General features: G+C 47.9%; 1 long non-coding RNA gene across 15 annotated transcripts in view; it reads right to left on the reverse strand.

Annotated features, from left to right (window-relative positions):
* Positions 1-7,165: 7,165 nt before the first annotated feature.
* The window catches only part of LOC107523281 (uncharacterized), a 28,511-nt gene continuing 16,857 nt past the window's right edge, over positions 7,166-18,819 (reverse strand). For 13 of the 15 annotated variants that reach the window (XR_009552537.1, XR_009552535.1, XR_009552536.1 and 10 more), the window contains 2 exons: positions 14,035-14,159; positions 10,010-12,911 (listed from right to left, as the gene is read on the reverse strand). This is a non-coding gene — a long non-coding RNA (uncharacterized LOC107523281). Of the gene's footprint in view, positions 7,487-10,009; positions 12,912-14,034; positions 14,160-18,819 lie in introns of those variants that run through there. The other 2 variants (XR_009552533.1, XR_009552541.1) reach the window with 2 other exon arrangements.

The raw sequence follows: 18,819 nt of genomic DNA on the forward strand, positions 1-18,819 counted from the left end.
GGATAGGACAGAGAGAAATGGAGAGAGGAGGGGAAGACAGAGAGGGGGAGAGAAAGACAGACACCTGCAGACCTGCTTCATCGCCTGTGAAGTGACTCCCCTGAAGGTGGAGAGCTGCAGACTTGAACCAGCATCCTTATCCTGTCCTTGTTTTGCGTCACCTGCACTTAACCCACTGCGCTACCGCCCAACTCCCAGAGAAAGAAGGTTTTAGGCTGTGGCTGCCTGTTCTGTAGTCAGACTGGTCAGGTCCCTGTTATCAGCAAGCGTGTCTGTCGTCTCTCTTGGCCTCCGGCAGCCTCACAGGGTTATTACAGGGCGCAAGGAAGCTGCTGCAAGACTCTCTGGAGGGAGTGCTGGTGGCTTGAGGCCCATTCCCTCTTTTTCTGCCCGACTCCCCCAGCAGCCTTTCGGAGCTCCCCATTTCACCTGAAGATCCTTTCCCACTTGCCCCTGGGAAGGAAGTCCTTCCCGAAGTCTAACCAGCCAGGCAGCCCCAGCCAGGGCCTCCTCCCAGGCTGCCCGCAGCTGGAGCCCGCGGGGCGGGGCGGGGCGCTGGGAGCTATGGTAACCCCGAGCCGAGAATGCCCTCCTTCATCTGCATACAGACGGCCTCATTTGCATATAGACAGGCCTCATCTGCATACGCCCCGTGGGGGCTGAAGAGCACATTCCAAAGTGTCCCGCCTGCACCCCGTGGCCCAGTGCTGGCATCCAGCGCCGGGGCCCCTCCCACCCTTCTGCTCTCCTCTGGCTTGGGCCCTTCCCACCGGCGGCCCACCCTCCACCGCCCACTCCACCTGCCTCCGTGCCCTGTGCCCAGGGGAGCCCTCCCCCACCCCTCCAGCCCTCCCCAGCTCTCACCCAGGAGCCCCAGTCAATGGCTGCTCTCCTGGCCCAAGCCCTGCAACACCCCGCGGGGAAATGGGCCATGAAGATTGATGCTCAGGCATCGCACAGTAGTCCAGACAAAAGCCGAGGGAGGCTGGGGGCAAACAAGGCGATTCCTCCGTGCAGACGCCAGGCTTCCAGGCCTGCCACTCCCTCCAGGAGCAAGCTGGGGGATCGCAGAAGCACCCACTGGATAAGCCCAACGCTTGCCTCCCTCAGAGCCGCCTGGGACTGGGGTGAACTGTTTTTATTTTATTATTTTATTTTATTTTTTTGCCTCCAGTGGTATCACTGGGGCTCGATGCCTGCACTACGAATCCCCTGCTCCTGTGGTAATGTTTTCGATTTTTTTTTTTTTTTTTTGGCTAGAACAGAGAGAAATTGAGAGGGAGAGAGAAAGATAGACACCTGCAGACCTGCTTCACTGCTTGTGAAGCGGCTGGCTCCCTTGCAGGTAGGGAGCTGGGGGCTCTAACTGGGATTCTTGTCGGGTCCTTGTTCTTAGTACTATGTGTGTTTAACCCATGGTGCAACTGCCCCCCCACTGTTTTTTTGTTTTTTTGTTTTTTGTTTTTGCCTCTAGGCTTATCACTGGGACTCGGTGCCTCACTAGGAATCCACTGCTCCTGGAGGCCATTAGGCCATTGTTCCCATTTTTGTTGCCCTTGTTATTGCTGTTGGATAGGACAGAGAGAAATGGAGGAGAGGAAGACAGAAAGAAACCTGCAGACCTGCTTCACTGCTTGTGATGTGACCCCCCCCCCCCCTGCAGGTGGGGAGCCAGGGGCTCTGGGGGCTATAAGCTGGTCCTTGCACTTCTGTGCCATGTGTGCTTAACCTGCTGTGCCCACCCCCCTTTTAATTTTAATTTTTATTTAGAACAGAGAGATATTGAGAGGGGAGGAAAATATAGGCACACACACACACACACACACACACATACACACACACAAACACACACACACAGAGATACAGCCATTGCCACTTCACCATTTGTGAAGCTTCCCTCACCCCTGCAGGTGGGGACTGGGGGTTTGAACTTGGGTCTTTGTGCATGGTAACAACTGCCCAGCCTTCTAGGGTGAACTCATACTGGAACCTAAAGGGGGGGGCCCTGCCTGGTCCAGCTGCATCCTCTCAGCCATCTTAGACTTTGTACTTCTGGGGAGGGGGTGCCCTGGCTTCTCAGAATGCAATTTGTTGGAGAGGAGCAGGGACTTGAGGAGAGACCGTGTCCTCCCTAGAGCTTCCTCCATTCTGGGGACCCTGGCAATAGCCCTGTCTCCTATGGCTTCAGTTTTTCCTATAAATGAAGAGCTGAGCTAGACTAGGTGATTCTTTTTGTCTTTTAAAAGGTTTTTGCTGTTATTGTCACCAGGGTTTCACTGCTCTGAGTTCTGGGTTCTTTCAGATTGAGAGAGAGAAAGGGAGGGAGAGGTTGGTCTCTACAACACCAGTTTCCTTTATTGTGTTAAGGGTCAGGCTCAAACCTGGGTTGTGACAATGGCAAACCAGGTGAAGATTTATTTACATATATATTAGGAATTATTTGTTAATGAGGGAAAGAGAAAGAAAGAAAGAGAACCAGAGTATCATTCTGGCATCATTCAGGACTTCATGCTTGATGGTCTAATGCCCTATTCTCTACATCACCTTCCAGGCTGAAAAGAATATATATAATTTTTAATTATATTTAATTTACTTATAGAGACAGAGAGAAGTTGAGAGGGGAGGAGGAGGAGGAGGAGATAGAGAAGGAAAGAGACAGAAAGACACTTATAACCCTGCTTCACCACCGTTTGTGAGGCTTCTCCTCTGCAGATGGGGACCAGGGGCTTGAACCTGGGTCCTTGTGCACTGTAATGTCTGTGCGTAACCAGGTACACTACTGCCTTGCCTCTAAAAATATTTTATTTATTTTAATGAAAGACAAATGCAGAGAAAGATACACAGAGTGAAAGACCAAAGTACTACTCATCTGTGGCTTATGGTAGTGCTGGCAATAGAACCTAAGTCTTCAGAATCTCAGGCATGAAAGTCTTTTGAAGGGGCCAGACAGTGGTGCATCAAATAGCATGTACACATTATCAAGTGCAAGGACTCAAGTTTGAGCCCCACTAACCCTGCCCCTACTCCCACCTACAGAAGGGAAGCTTCATGAGTGGTGAAGTAGGGCTCCATCTCCCCCTTCCCTCTCAATTTTTCTGTCTCTATCAAGACAGGAGAAAAAAAAAAGTCTTTTTCATGACCACTATGCAATTTCTTCTGCTCATGTGCCTTCAAAAAAGAGAGATTTATTTTTTTTAATTTTTAATTATCTCTATTTATTTGTTGGATAGAGACAGTCAAAAATTGAGAGGGGAGGGGGAGGGAGAGGGAGAGATACAGAGAGATACCTGCATCACTGCTTCATCACTTGTAAAGCTTTCCCCCTGCAAGTGGAAACCAGGGGCTTGAACCTGAGTCCTTGAGCATTGTAACATGTGCACTCAACCAGGTACACCACCATCCAGCCCCTAGATTTACTTATTTTTTATTTTTAGATAGGACAGAGAGAAATGGAGACAGGAGGGGAAGCCAGAGAGGGGGAGAGAAAGATAGCTACTTGCAGACCTGCTTCACCACCTGTGAAGTGACTCCACTGAAGGTGGGGAGCTGGGGGCTCGAACTGGGATCCTTATGCAGGTCCTTGTGCTTTGCGCCACATGCGCTTAACCCACTGCGCCACCTCCCTTTTCCCCAGATTTGTTTATTAATGACAGAACCACGGTATCATTCTAGCACTTGTGGTGATGGAGACTGAAATTGGGACCTCATGCCCGAGATTCCAACCTCTCATCCACTCCACCACCTCCCCAGTCACTATATTTTTTTATGAGGTAAAGAATGAAAGACCAGGTCACCACTCAGCTCTGGCATATGGTGGTGCTGGAGATTGAACTTGGGACCTCTGGGGCCTGTATTCTTTTTTTTTTTTTTTTTAAGATTTTATTTATTTATAAGACAGATAGGAGGAGAGAGAAAGAACCAGACATCACTCTGGCACATGTGCGCCGGGGATTGAACTCAGGACCTCATGCTTGAGAGTCCAAAGCTTTACCATTACGCCACCTCCCGGACCACATAGGGCCTGTATTCTAATGCTGATCTGTCTCCCAAGTCATACAGCCCAGGTAGTATTAATATGAGCTTTCTTCCTGGAAGTAGTGAATGCCTAGGTACTACCAGCACTCGGTGCAGCTTCAGCCATGCTTGGACCTCCTGAATGTGCTCTTGACCTCAGATAGGGTCCTGGTTCACAGGAGCTGGGCGTTCTGTGGCCACTGAGTGTTATGGGGACGGGGGTACTCATGTGTCCTTGGCTGCATATTAAGCATGTCAGGGATGTGGTGATTGCTTCTTGGGAGAAAAACTGGGTGCCTGGGGACAGGGATGGAAAGGAGACAAACTTTCCCTTTTGTGGTTAGAATAGCACTGTGCAAGGTTAAGTGGTGGTGCACACATTACCATGTATAAGGATTCAAGCCCCTGACCCAAACTACAAGGGGAAGTTTTACAAACAGTGGGGTAGTATTAGTGGGGTCTTTGCTCTGTTTCTCTCTCTCTCCCTCTCTGTCACTGTCTTTCTGGCTCAAACTCTATCAAGTAAAATAAACAAAAAAATTAAAAAAAAATAAACCAGAATTGCAGCATGCATGTTATCTTGTCTTTCTATTTTTTATTTTATTTTTATTCATTATCATGATTATTATTTTTTACCAGAACACTGCTTAGCTCTGGCTAATGGTGTTGCAGGGGATTGAACCTGGGACTTCAGAGCCTCAGGCTTGAGAGTCTCTTTGCATAACCATTATGCTATCTACCCTGCCCTTTTGTCTTTTTATTATAAAGATTCCAGTATTCATGGGGATGAGGGGGTGGGTGGGTGGGAGATAACTCATCCAGTAGAGCACTCAATATGCCTTGTGTGTGAGGAGGACCCAGGTTCAAGTCCACAGCCACCATATGGGAGTATTGTGCTTACTGAAAGCTTTCTAAGTGGTGGAGCAGTGCTGAAGTATCTTTCCTCTCTTTCTCTCTTTCACTCTTTTTTGCTCACCCTCTATCTGAAAACAAACAATCCCAGTATTCAAATTCTAGCTTCCTAGAGAGACTGTGGTTAGACAGGAGGAAGTCCTTTCAATGACTGCTGAACTTGGCACTTACTGGGACAAATCCATTCTCCTGGTGGCCATTTTTTCCATTTTTATTGTATAAGACAGAGAGAGATTGAGAAAGGAGGGGGAGAGAGAGAGGGAGAGAGAAAGACACCTGCAGACCTGCCTCACTTCTTGTGAAGTGACTTCCTGCAGGTGGGGAGCCAAGGGCTTGAACCAGGATCATTGCACTTCCTACTATGTGCTTAATCCAGTGTGTACAGCCCACCCCTACCCGCCACATACTTCCCAGCTACAGCTCCACTGAGGACTGTGTTGGGTGCAGATTTGTCACAGGGAAAACAGGGTCACAGCTTTTCTCTGTGATCACCCTCACCACCCTGTCCCTCAGCTTCCATCTCATATCCTGTGGGTGTTGGGTGGCTCTGGTTTATTTTTAAGATTTAAATAATTTAATATAATATATATATATGTATTATAAGTAAAATCTGGAATATGTATATTCACCAGAGAGAGAGACCAAAGCATTTCTCAGTTCTTTTTTTTTTTTTTAACCAGAGCACTGTTCAGCTCTGGCTTATGGTGGTGCAGGTAATTGAACCTGGGACTTTGGAGCCTCAGGCATGAGAGTCAATTTGCATAACCATTATGTTATCTACCCTCTGCCCAGTTGTTTATTTTGTTTTTGTTTTTAAGATTTTTAAAAATATTTATTTATTCCCTTTTGTTGCCCTTGCTGTTTTATTGTTGTAGCTATTATTTTTATTATTGTTGTCATCGTTGTTGGATAGGACAGAGAGAAATGGAGAGAGGAAGGGAAGACAGAGAGGGGGAGAGAAAGATAGACACCTGCTGACCTGCTTCACCACTTGTGAAGCAACTTCCCTGTAGGTGGGGAGCCGGGGGTTCAAATTGGGATCCTTATGCCGGTCCTTGTGCTTTGCACCACCTGTATTTAACCTGCTGCGCTACCGCCTGACTCCCAGAATTTCTCACTTCTGACCTATGGTGGTGCTGGGGATTGAACCTGGGACTTTAGAGCTTCAGACCATTATGCTATCTCCCTGCCCTGCGGTTTATTTATTAACAAGAGAGAGGGAGAGAGAGAAGCAGAGCATCTTATAGAGCAATGCCAGGGATCAAACTTGGTTATCTAATGCTTGAAAGTTCAATATGGGGCTGGGTGGTCCGGGAGGTGGCAAGGTGGTTAAAGCATTGGACTCTCAAGCATGAGGTCCTGAGGTCCTGAGTTCAGTCCTGTACAAGTACCAGAGTGATTTCTGGTTCTTTCTCTCTATCTCCTCCTATTCCTCTCATAAATAAATTATATATATATATATATATATATATATATATATATATATATATATATATATATATATATATGTCTGGGTGGTAGCACACATGGTTAAGTACACAGGTTACCATGTGCAAGGACCCCTATTCAAGTCCCCTGTCCCTACCTGCAGGGGGAAAGTTTCACAAGTGGTGAAACAGAGCTTCAGGTTTCTCTACCCCCACCCTATATTTCCCTCTCAATTTCTCTGTTTCTATCCAGTAAAATAAAAATAAAATATTAAAAAATTACCTGTAGGGAGTCCAATGCTTTCAGCCCCTGCACCCTCTCCCAAGCCCAGGCGGCTCTGTTATCTAGCCTGTCTTCCTCCTTCCCTTCTATTCCTGATGAGGCATGACAGAGAATGCAGGGGCACTGCAGCCCTCTTGGTCTATTTCTAAAGAGGGTCATTTCTAAAGAGGGGTTCTTCTAGGAGACAAAGGGTCCCCCTGGTGACATAAGCACTCTGGAAGAGCCATGCTCTGCTCTTCATTCTTGTGGGGTCTGGGGTAGCAGCTCAGCCTCTCACCCCTCCTCGCTGCAGCCCACTGCTTGAGTCAGGACTGAGTGGGTTATAGGTGGAGGTCCAGGGAGTCTTGGAGAGGCTGAGAGAGGTGGAGGGGTCCAAGGAGTTTTATCCCTTCTGCCTTATATAGGTGGGAGCTCTGGCTTTAGTGAACCCCCAAACCCCCCATCCAGCCATTTAACTTCCGGCCCAGCACTACTGGAAGTCTCTGAGCCTTGCCTTCCCCCACCTGCACAGGTACATCCACCACCAACATCACTGGTCATTCAAGAGTCTTTATTAGAAATGTAAGGGACTTCCAGCTCATAGGGTTTGGACTGAAATGGGACAGGAGCAATTGGGTTGGGCCAGGGTGGACAGTTCCTACACAAGGAGACAGCAGATAAGCACAGCCTCATTGCAGCCTATCTAGCGAGCTGCAGGTGCAGGGGCCTCCCCCCGCCCCCCGCCCCAGCTTCTGTCCTGCCACAAGGCTCCTTGGGGGAGCCAGCCAGTTTGACAGTGTTCAACCTCATCACTCCAAGAAGGTGTCTCTGAGGGAACCCAGGTCGACTGGGTGAGGTTCTTCTTTTGGTTCTGAGAAGAAAGAAACGTCAATGTGCAAAGAGTTCTCTTTGAATGGACAGCTTGGCAGGAGGCAAGCCCCTTCCATCAGGAGGGCCAAGGGACTGGAAAAGGCCCAGGTGGCCAGGAAGGTGGCACAGTAGATGAGAAGTTGGATTCTCAGGCATGAGGTTCCAAGCTTCTTCTCTGGCATCGCATTACCAGAGTAATTCTCTGGTTCTCTCTCTCTCTCCCTCCCCTCTATTTTTTAATTAAAAAGATAAATGTTGAAAAATACATATATTTATGGGTGGGGGAGATAGCATTGTTATGCAAAAAGACTTTTGTTTTTGAGGCTTCAAAGCCCCAGGCTCAATCCCCTGTATCACCATAAACCAGAGTTGAGCAGTGTTCCGACAAAGATAAACAAATAAATTACACACACAGAGAGAATTAAAAATATTTTATTTATTTTAATGAGAGAGAGAGACCAGAGTTTATGGTAGTGCTAGAGATTGAACATGGGACTTCAGAACCTCAGGCATGAAAAATCTTTGTGCATAACCATTATGCTATCTCCCCAGCCCAACATGAAATCTCTCTCATCTATCAATCATCAAACACACACACACACACACACACACACACACACACACACACACACACACACACAGGAGGGAGAGAACCAGAGCATCACTGCTGCCTCTTTCCTGGCCCAGCTTCAACTTACTCCATTTCAGCATCCTTCAGATTTCCTCACACACCTGAGGAAAGCCCCTCCCTCCCTGCCTCTCTGCACCTAGCCCTTCTGATTATGTGAAGAACACAGTCAGGGAAAGCTGGGGTGGGTGAAGGATACCATAAGCCCTGGGATCCTCTTGAAGCCCAGCCCAGCCTCCTGGTATGTGATTTTAGGCAACTTACGTTTGGCTCTAAAACTACGCTTCTAAAGTGGAGACAGCATCCTCAGGGTTCAAGACTGCTATGAGGTTAGCTGAGATGTTGCCTTAGAAAGGGCTTATACATGGGGCTGTTGTTAAAATTCGTCGGGCTCTGGCTGGCGGCTCTAGCCGGTGGGCTAGCTTCACGGTGGGTAACAGAGACGCGGAGACAACGGCTGGGCAGGGAAGCTGTATTTCTTTATTCAGGAACAACAATTCATAAACTAAGACAAACTAATCACCAAACAGAACTCTGCTGTCTCTTTGCGGCAGCGCAAGCACTCTCTCTTACTCTGGAACTCAGGAACCCAGGAACTCTGTCACTCTGGAACTCTGAAACTCTCCAACTCAGGAACCCTCTCCAACTCTCTTACTCTGGAACTCTGGCGGGGTCCCTAGGGGCGGGGCCAAGCGGGCCCACGAAATTAACTGGACTGATCTAATTCTCTTGGCGGGGGAGAACTAGAACCCAATGTAAAGCATACAACATGGGGCCAGGTGGTGGCGCACCTGGCTAAGTGCACACACTGCGATGCACAAGGTTGCAGGTTCAAGACCCTGGTCCCCATCTGCAGGGAGATAGCTTCACAAGAGGTAGAACAGGGCTGCAGGTGTCTCTCTGACTTTCTCCCTCTATGTCTTCTCCTCCCCTCTTTATCTCTATCCAATAATAAATAAGAACATTTAATTTAAAAAAGGGGAGCTTACACAGCCATGTGGCTGCTGAATCAAGGTCAGTTTCTGCCTTCCTGGGGCTGAGGGGAGCTGAATCTAGGGGAGAGGGGCAAAGCCATGAGGGACCACACAGAAATCAGGCCTCAGAAGCAGAGCTATGGGGAGTCGGGCAGTAGTGCAGTGGATTAAGCGCACGTGGCGCAAAGCACAAGGATTGGCAGAAGGATCCTGGTTTGAGCCCCAGCTCCCCACCTGTAGAGCAGTCGCTTCACAGGCGGTGAAGCTGGTCTGCAAGTATCTATCTTTCTCTCCCCCTCTCTGTCTTCCCCTCCTCTCTCCATTTCTCTCTGTCCTATCCAACAACAACAACAACATCAATAACAACAATAACTACAACCATAAAACAAGGGCAACAAAAGGGAATAAATAAATAAATATAAAAAAAGAAAAAAATATTGAAAAGAAAAGAAGCAGAGCTATGAGCCAGCAACCTGGAAAGTCCCCCAAGCTCACTTCATCTGACTTTTTGCATAACAACTGGAGAATTTGAGAGGAGGTGCATTATAGAGTGAGTGTCTGTCTGTGTGTACGTTGAAGTCAGGGAGGTGGCACAGTGTCTAGAGAGTTGGACTTGTAAGCATGAGTTCAATCCCTGGCATTGTGCTAGAGTGATGCTTTAGTTCTCTCGTGGTAATATATATATATATATGTAATAAGGGAGGTAGAGAGAAGGCACCAGAGCACCACTCTGGCACATGTGATGCCAGGGATCAAACTCAGGACCTCATGCCTAAGAGTCTAGTGCTTCATCCACTGCACCACCTCCCAGGCCTCTAAGAGTCATACTCTTGCACTGTCCAATTCTTTCTCTTTATTATTTTTTTAATTTTAATGAGACACACACACACACACACACACACACACACACACACACAGAGAGATCTGAGTGCTGTTCAGCTCTGGCTTATGGTGGCGCTAGGGATTGAATTTTGTGGAGTCTAAGGCATGAAAATCTGTTTGTATCACTACTATGCTGCCTCCCCAACTGTCCAACTCTGCTCAAGTCATTGTCACCATCCTCCTCACTACATGTTCCCTACTTTCCAGACTTGTATCCCCAGCCACCATATCTACCAATTCCTGAATCTTGACCTTGACATATTCTAGAGGGGTGGGGTGGGAGGTCTGTCCTGCCCATCATATTACAACTTCCTAAAGGGCTGTGTTCCTGGGACTTGTGTCCCCTACTCTCTCTGGCCTTCCTTCTGCCAGGCCCAACAGGCCCCCAGACAAGACAGCTATTCTTTAGCACTCCAACTAACTTGGCCACTTCTCCCTCCTTAGCCCCCTTTCCCATCCCTTGTTCAAGACCCTCTGTCTGCCTGGGATTCCCACTCTCCCTAAACTGATGGGGGAAATAATAGAAGACATTGGTGCCTGTCCAGGGCTGAGAAGATGGGGGCTCTCCTCTGGGGAGAGGGGGAAAGAGAGTCCAGATGCAGAGGCACCCCTCTTAAACCCCCCCAGCCTCACTAGGGTCTCCTAGCAACAGTACAGTAACAGAGGGCTGGTGTGGAAGGGTGGGGAATAATGAAATCATAATTTATCCCCAGATCCTTGCCTCCAGCCCACCCACCACTTTTCTCTTTCCACCTGTTCCTCCTCCTTCCAGAGCCTCTCAACAAAGCCAGCCTGGAGTTGGCCCTCTAGGTCAAGGTGCCCACTCTGTCTGATGCCAGCTCCCCATTTCCATCCTAAAAAGAAAAAAAAAAAGAAGGAAGAAAAGAAATAAAGAAGACAAATGATATATTTATCAGAGAGAGAGAGAGAGATGCAGAACATCACTGGCACATGCACTGTTAGGGATCATGCTTGAGAGTACGATGCTTTATCCACTGTGCCACCTCCTTTCCATCCTTATATCTCATTAACACCAAGCCAAGGGCAAGGAAATGGAGCATCAACAGAGCAGCTCTTGGTTAGACACAGGGAAGAATTTCCTAAGGCAGGAATAAACAAGATCAGGATTTTTTTGGCTGGACAGAGTGAAAATCTGTTGTAGAAATGGGGCACCAGCTTAAAACCATCTTAAACTTGATGCCACTCTTGCTTTCCCAACCACAGTCAAGAACACAGGTGGTACAGGCAGCCTGCCCAACAGCAAGCCTCCACATTGGTTCTTGAACATTCCATATCAATATGAGCATTCTTGGACAAAAGGAGAAAAGATACCCTTGGGGACCTGGCTCCCAACCTCTGGAAGCCCTTGGGGAAGCCCAGGTATGAGACAGTGCCCAGAGAACAAGATGGCAGCTAGTTGCCATGGCAACAGGAGAAGGAGTCTGATTGGTTGCAGGGTTGGTGCCAGGAAGCCAGCTGGTGCCAGATGGACGAACCCAGCAGAAGGCAGCCCTGTGCCCAGGGTTCTCCTACATATGCCAGCCTGGTCCTCCCCTCCAGTCCACAGGCTCCATCTCTGTCTGTGGGGGTGATGCCCACTTCCTGCCTACACAGGGCATGGCAACTGAGGGACAACAGAACTCCTTCTCAGAGGGTTTCCAGCCCCTGGGCAGGGGGAGTAAGACAGGGCTGAGCTGAGCTGTTTCTGGTGACCTAGGGTATGCAGTATCCCAGCTCAGGGACTTGACTGGGGCATAAGTGGCAGGACAGAGAGGAAGCACTTGTGGAGGTGTTCAGAGAGGGTCTCCATGCCTAGCTCGGCTCCCTCAGGAGAGATGGAGTCCAGGGCAGCAGGCGGGGGACACTGATAGGCTAGGGCAGGGTGGAGAGTTGGCTTCCCCCATGCTTCCCCTCCCCCAGGAGCACTGGGTAGCATTCATACTTGGCCTGTGGGAAAGAAGTGGTGGGTCACAGAGTCCTTTGCCTAGCTGTTTAAAGTAAAAATAAAAACAGTTTAAGAAAAAAAAAAAAAGGTGGTCCGAGAGGTGGTGGGCGCAGTAGATAAAGTGCTGGACTCTCAAGCATGAGGTCCTGAGTTCAGTCCCTGGCAGCACATGTATCAGAGTGATGTCTGGTTCTTTCTCTCCTCCTATCTTTCTCATTAATAAATAAATCTTTTTTTTTTTTTAAAGTGGCTCTGGAGGCTCAGTGTATAGACAGTGTTAGACACTCAAGTATGAGGTCCTGAATTTAATTTCCGGCATCACATGTGCCATAGTGATGCTCTGGTTCTCTTACTCCCTCTCTTTTTCTCATAAACAAACACACCCAACTGGTCTAATGCTAGGACAACTAGGAAAGGAGGTCAGGGTCAGAAAGACATGAAGTGACATTACTGAGGTCACCCAACTAATAAGGACCTCAGAATCGGGCCCTTACCCACCTATCCAGTTCCCTAGTCAAAGCCCAGAGTCTCTTTCTGTTAGGGCCTGCTGTCATGCTGTTGGTATGCTTCTAATTCTACTTCTAAAAACCTCTTCTGTTTCATTTGGTTTAATCCCCCCTGCTTAACACTGCATTCTATTTACATAACCACTGTATTCTATTTATATAACCACTGTTAACAAGCACCACCCTCCCTCCAGGGCATTGGTGGTTCAGTGGTGGAATTCTTGCCTCTCCTTGTCACATTCTGATATTCACCAGTCACTTTTCTCTCCACCCTCTCTATGTCACATCCTGTCCCCACCCTACTTGGCTAGTATATATATATATATAAGGACAAGATTGTTTTCAGTTAGTTTAGTTTAGTTCGGCTTAGATTGTGCTGCGTCCAGCATGAATAAAGAGATACTGCATACAATCCAGCCATGAGTCCCGGGTCGTCTGTCTCCCGTCAGTGAAGCTCAGCCCGACATCATGCCACTGGTTCAAGCATCCCACTAAAACAAACAAACAAACAAAAAACCTTTAGCAGAAGAGCCAGCCTGTACTATGGGGCTTGAGGCAGAGGCAAGAGTTCTCCCCACAGTGTCTCAGTGGCCAAGGACTCTGAAACCAGGCGGGAGAGAACCTTCCCCAGGGAGGACAAGGCCTTTACACTGCTGGTAGCATCTGTAGATCTGACCCTCTCTCTGCATCTCCAGCACCACCTGTTCCTAGCTCAAGCCCAGCAACCAGGGCAGGGAGAGAATAAGGGCAGGGGCAACAGAGGTAGCACTGAGGACAGCATGTGTGCTCTGGGTACTGCAGAGGCCTGGAGGAGGGCGGCTGAAGCCCAGGAGCAGTGGGGGTGCCGGCAGGATGTGGGAGAGGATTGTGGAGGAGCTGGTACTGGGTGTGATGTCACCATGGCCTCAGTTTCTGGTCAGCTTTCAGCTTTTCTCTGCTTCCTGCTCCAGCCTGCCAGAAGCCTGAGGCCCTTCCAGCTCTCTGCCCTCTAACCCCATTCCACCCCATCATTGCCCCAGGTCTCTTAGAAGTAAGCTACCTCGTGATCTGGGAGGTGGTGCAGTGATAAAGCTTTGGACTCTCAAGCATGAGGTCCTGAGTTCGATCCCTGGCAGCATATGTGTCAGAGTGATGTCTGGTTCTTTCCCTCTCCTCCTATCTTTCTCATAAATAAAATCTTTTTTTAAAAAAGAAGTAAGCTACCTCACCTGACTGGGCCACTGCTCACAGAGAAGTCTTTGTGCAGAGGCTGGGCCTGGGGAGATGGGTTGAAGAGGAGCACCCCCCCACCTCCACCATGCCCCTACCTATCCTTCCCCACCCTACCCCACTCCTCTTTTTTGTTTGTTTTTGAGAGGGAGAAAGAGAGAAATAGATCACAACACAAAAACTTCCTTCCATTTAGTGAGGACTGGACTCAAACCTGGGTCCTATACATGGCAAATCAGCACACTACCCAAGTGAGCTGTTTTCGTATTCCTCCACTCTGTCCCTTCCCTCACTTTCTCCACCTCACACTTCCAGGGAGTACTCAAGACTGAAACAGACTGCTCTCTGCACAGTCCCCTCAGCCTGAGAAGCCTGAACCTACAGGAAGTCGGGATATTAGCTTACCTGGTAGAGCACACACTTTGCCATCGAGGGCCAGGGTTTGAGCCTCTGGTCATCACATAGAAGTACTGTGCACACGGGAAACAGTGCTATGATGCCTCCTCTTCTCTCTGTCTCTCATCTTACATCTGGAAAAAAAGAAATGAAAAAGAGCCAGGGCTGGGCGTGGCACATCTGGTTGAGTGCACATGTTACAATGCACAAGGATTTAAGCCTTTATTTCCAACCTGCAGGGGGAGAGCTTTGTGAGTGGTGAAACAATGCTGCAGGCGTCTCTCTGTCTCTCTTCCTCTCTATCTCCCCCTTCCTTCCTGATTTTTGACTATTTCTATCTAGTAAATAAATAAAGACAATAAAATTTTTTTAAAAAGAAATTAAAAAGAGTCAGTTGGGAGCTGAGGAAATAGTATAGTGGTTATGCAAAAAAAAAAAAAAAAAATCTCTTGTGCCTAAGACTATGGGTCCCAGGTTCCATCACAGGTACCACCGTAAACTTTAGACAAAAAGAAAAAAGAAAAGCCAAGGTTGGGGAGATAGCATAGTGGTTCTGCAAAAGACTTTTTCATGTGGAAAACTGAGAAATGTTATGCATGTACAAACTATTGTATTCACTGTCAAATGTAAAACATTAATCCCCCAATAAAGGAAAAAAAATAAAGATAATGTGAAAAAATAAGACTTTTTTTAAATTTAGTTTTTATTTTTATTTATTTATTTATTCCCTTTTGTTGCCCTTGTTGTTTTATTGTTATAGTTATTATTGATGTCATTGTTGTTGGATAGGACAGAGAGAAATGGAGAGAGGAGGGGAAGACAGAGAGGGGAAGAGAAAGATAGACACCTGCAGAACTGCTTCACCGCCTGTGAAGGGACCTGCCTTCAGGTGGGGAGCTGGGGGCTCGAACCGGGATCCTAACGCCGGTCCTTGAGCTTAGCGCCACCTGAGCTTAACCCGCTGCGCTACAGCCCGACTCCCAAAATAAGACTTTTTTATGCCTAAGGTCCCAGGTCAATCTCTAGCACCACCGCCAGCCAGAACTGAGCAGTGTTCTGGCCCTTCTCTCTGTCTGCCTCTCATTAGAATAAAATTAAAATATTTTTAAGATGTTTATTTTATAAAGGTTTTATTTATTTATTTTTATTTATTTATGAGAAAGACAGGAGAGAGAAAGAACCAGACATAACTCTGGCAAATATGCTGCCATGGATCAAACCCGGGACATCATGCTTGAGAGTCCAAAGCTTTATCACTGTGCTACCTCTCAGACCACAATATTTATTTATTTATTCCCTTTTGTTGCCCTTGTTGTTTTATTATTGTAGTTATTGTTGTTATTGATGTCCTCATTGTTGGATAGGACAGAGACAAATGGAGAGATAAGGGGAAGACAGAGAGGGGGAGAGAAAGATAAGACACCCGCAAACCTTCTTCACCACCTTGAAGTGACTCCCATGCAGGTGGGGAGCTGGGGGCTCGAACCGGGATCTTTAGGCCGGTCCTTGTGCTTTGCTCCACCTGTGCTTAAACTGCTGCGTGCCTGACTCCCAATAAAAATGTTTTTTTAAAAATATGCTGACATCAGGAAAGAAAGGATGGTCAGGTGTTAGTTGGTGTTCCCCAACTCCATGCTCAGTGGTCTATCTCTTTGGCCTCCATTTCCCAACTCTGTCCCATCCCAGACTCCCTCTGATGGGTACCATCACCCCCACCCCAGCACACCATGTTCTTTGCCAGAGCCCTGCCCCCTTGTGCCCACCTGCTCTACCTTATACCCCCATCCTATGGACAGCAACCCCCTCAAGCCAGCACTCTTCACTGCCCTGTCATTATCTTTGTCCCCCATCCCTGCCAGAACCCCAGCTCTCCAAAGCAGATAGGTCTACACCTCTTCCTTCATCACTCAACACAGAGCAGGCACTCAATAAATCTGTGCTAAGTGAATGAGCTGATGTGGAGGCAGGGGCACAGATGAGGAAAAGATGGATGTGAGAGGGGCCACAGAAGAAGTGGCTGGCTTTGACAAGGTTGCTTTGAAAGATGGAGGAGATAGTGAATGCAGGAACACTGGTGGGGGAGGGGCAGGACTAGGCATCTGGATTCCCTGCTGTCTCCCTGGGTTCTGATTAGTTAGGACAACCACAGCAATCAAAGGCACAGGTCCTGTCCCAACCTTCCTCACGGCCAGAGCTAGAACCAGAGCCAGGAACACCACAGGGGAGATGCACCTGCTCTGGTTGGGCAGTTAATGGCAGCATCACAAGCAGTAAAAAGTTTTGGTGTGGGGTGGGGGGACAGCATAATGGTTCTGCAAATGACTTTCATGCTTGAAGCTCCAAAGTCACAGGTTCAAGCCTCCATATCATCATGAACTAGAGCTAAATAATGCTTTGGGAAAAAAAAAAAAAAAAAAGAACAGGTGGGGGTAGATAGCAAAATGATTGAACAGACAGACTCTTATGTCTGAGGTTCCAAAATCCCAGGTTCAGGTTCAGTCCCTTGCACCACCATAAGCCAGAGCTGAGCAGTGCTCTGGTAAAAAAAAAAAAAAAAGAAAAAGAAAAAGAAAAGAAAGAGAGAGAAAGAAAAAGAGAGAGAAAGAAAGAAAGAAGTTTGGGTATAAATGCTGAGAAGCTGCCAAGACTGGGGTTGAGAGGTGGTACAATGGATAAAGCACTGGACTCTCAAGTTTCTCATGAATTCCTGAGTTCCAATCCAGGCATCACATGTGCCAGAGTAATGCTCTGGTTATTTGTGTCTCCTTTTCTCTTTTTCTTTTTTTTCTTTTTTTTTTTTTTATTACAGAAAGGATTAATTAACAAAACCATAGGGTAGGAGGGGTACAACTCCACACAATTCCCACCGCCCAATCTCCATATCCCACCCCCTCCCCCTCCTTTTCTCTTTTTAATATACAAGTAAATATTTATTTTTAATATTTTTATTTACTTGTTATTGGATAGAGACAGAGAGAAATTGAGAGGGAAGGGAGAGATATAGAGGGAAAGAGACAGAGAGACACCTGCAGCCTGCTTCACTACTTCTGGAGCTTTCTTCCTGCAGGTGGGGAGCAGGGGCTTGAAGCAAGGTCCTTTCAAACTGTAATGTGTGCACTTAACCAGGTAGGTCATGATCTGGCTCCTAATAAAAATTTATTTAAAACGTAGTCAAGACTAAGAAATGAGTGTGAGTTTATAACTGGGTAGTGTTTGCACTGATGAAAGTGAATAAATGTGAGAATAGGGGAATTGATAGCAGAACTAGTTGAACAACTGGTAGATCCAGAGGATGGACAGAGGATGGAGGATGAATAGGACAGAGAGGGAATAATCAGTTATTCAGCAGGAAGGCTCAAGGCCAAAGAAGAGGGGGGTGGTACTAGTGTAAAATGCTCCTGGAAGTCACCAGCTCACTGCCCACTGAGGCACTGTGAAGATGGCCAGATGAGTTGTAGAGAAAAGACTTCATTTTCAGTCAGAAGCACACAGCCCTTCCCAGCCCTAGCAATACCCTCTTCCTGCCCACATCGTCCTTTCTCTCTCCACTCGCTGTTACCCCAGTTATGATTCCTCAGTACTTTTCCCTTAGATATGTAAGAGACAGAAAAGAAGAGAGATAGAGGACAGATGCCCAGTACTGCTGTATGGCTCATGAAGTTTCCCCTGTGGGTGGGGCTCCCATGTGGTGGCCAGGGACTCTGGTCCTCTGGCATGGCAAGTGTATGCTCTGCCAGGTGAGCCATCTCCCTGACTCCTGCCCAGTAGTGTTAAACTTTCACATAGTCTTCTAAAACCTCTGACTGCTGGTACTTAAAGGTGGACTGCAGAGAAACCCAGCACCAGTCCTCTATCACCCTTACTCTTGTGCTTCTGTCTTCCTGGGGACCATCTTTCCTCATCTTCTCCTTTTCCAGCCTCACTAGTAGGGCCCCTGGTAGGCCTCAGTGTCCTCCTGGTCTCCCCCAGGTCCACTGCACCTCCCTGGCGGCCATTTTAGGGGCTCTACCACCTAACTCTCTAAGATGGCGGTGCCCTGGCAGCCCTGCTTCCGTTCCCACAGTCTGGCTTCCTCTCCCAGCCTCTTTCTTTCTGAAACTTCTGTCCAACAAGGTGGGGGGCCAGGCTGGGAAGCCAAAGCCGGAAGAAGCGAGACAAAAAAATAAAATAAAATAAAAAAGGACAGAAAAGCCAGCTCCTTGGCATCTTTATTTGGCATCAAGTCCAGTCCATGGAGGGAGGACAGAGAAGAAAGAAAGTAGTGTGAGTTTTTATGTCTGTCCTCTTCCTGCCACCCCTACCCCACCCCAGTTGCGCACACGCTTATGTCTGTCCTCTTCCTGCCACCCCTACCCCACCCCAGTTGCGCACACGCGCACACACACGCACAAACACTATGATGAAAACAAAATCTCTCCCCTTTTCTCTCTTTTCCAACCCCTTCCCTCCTTTCCTGGATCTTACCATGAGCCTCCCAGAATGCAAATGAGGTGTATTATGCAAATGTATGCAAATCAAGCTTAACGAGCGGAAGGAGGGGGCAGCATGCCTAATGAGTGATGGCGGAGGGTGCAGATGGAGGGTGGCAGGAATGACCCCCTCCCCTTGCCTCAGTTCCCACAGCCTGGAGGCTTGCTAGGCCTGACAGGGTGTCCCTCCTGGGAAAGTCACCGGCTGAGGTCCCATTGCTTCACCCAGAGGGCTTGGGCTGACTTAGGCTGGAGGTGAGGCCAGGGTTGGGGTGAGAACTGCTCACTGGTGCAGGCAGAGCCCCCTTTCCCCTTAACCCTAGGT

Source organism: Erinaceus europaeus, chromosome 11 (genome assembly GCF_950295315.1).
Source record: "Erinaceus europaeus chromosome 11, mEriEur2.1, whole genome shotgun sequence".
Taxonomy (NCBI): domain Eukaryota; kingdom Metazoa; phylum Chordata; class Mammalia; order Eulipotyphla; family Erinaceidae; genus Erinaceus; species Erinaceus europaeus.